This window comes from Octodon degus, unplaced genomic scaffold, assembly GCF_000260255.1.
Source record: "Octodon degus isolate 3935 unplaced genomic scaffold, OctDeg1.0 scaffold00004, whole genome shotgun sequence".
NCBI classification, from domain to species: domain Eukaryota; kingdom Metazoa; phylum Chordata; class Mammalia; order Rodentia; family Octodontidae; genus Octodon; species Octodon degus.
Window position 1 is genome coordinate 27,040,209 of NW_004524580.1, and position 1,155 is coordinate 27,041,363.

Sequence of the window (1,155 nt, forward strand, 5' to 3'; positions counted from 1 at the left end):
GGAGGAGGAGGAAAAGGAGGAGGAGGAGGAGAAGGGAGAGGGGAGAGGGGAGAGGGGAGAGGGGCGAGAGAGACAGAGACACACTGCCCAGATTAGATTATGTCTCAGTGAATAAAATTGAGAGTGGTGCATACTGATAAATAAATGCTAAACTAAATGAGTGGGGAGAGAGGAGGCCCCTCTATTTAGGAGAATACCACCTCCTAAATCTGGAAGGGTTGCATGGTGTGGTGGCATGTGCCTATTTTCACAGGAGGCTGAGGCAGGAGGGCTACCGTGAGTTCAGAGCTAACCTAGACTACCTACTGAGTTATGGCCAGCCTGAGTTACATAGTGACAGCCTGTCTCGGAGAACAAAATCAAAAAAGAACTGATGGCATTAGAAAAATCAGCATTTGGCAATCAGCAGAGAATAACTGATGCGGGAAAAACACACAGAGATGTAAAAATGAAAAAGTGAGTGGGTGAAGGTTTGTTGAACAAAATACTTCCAAATTTTGTTTTATTCTGACAGTACAAGAGACAGAAGTCAGGGCCTTGGCCCTGAGCCACATCCCAGTCCTCCCCTCCCCGCTGTTTTTTTATGATTATTTGTAAGAAAGAGTCTCACTGGCAGTGGCAATTATGATGATATGTAAAAAGGCAATTGTTTAAGTGGTTTGCCCTAGGAGTGTTTGTAAAACTTTTGTTCATATTGTTTTGACTACTCTTATGTTTTTACTGAAGGCCAATAAATGTAGAGTTGCTTTTATAAAAAAAAAAAAAAAAAAAAAAAGAAAGAGTCTCACTAACTTGCCCAGTCAGGATAAAAACTTGGGGTCCTCCTGCTTCAGCCTACTAAGCTCTGGGATTATAGGTGTACATTATCATTCCCACTTTTGTTTGTTTATTTTCCTTGGGCGAGACTGTACTTGAACTCAGGCCCCCATGTTTACAGCCTCCCAAGAGCTGGGATTACAGGCGCACGCCACCACACCCAGCCTCAATTGCCATCTCAGTGCGCTGTGGGGGACTCCTGCTTGCAGGTGCTTTAATCCGCTGAGCTATTTGGCCAGCCCTCATTTCCATCTTTGAACATATTCTTACATGTTCGTGAGACCGGGCACGGTATTGCATGCCTGTAATCCCAGCCCTTGAGAGGCTGAAAACAGGAGG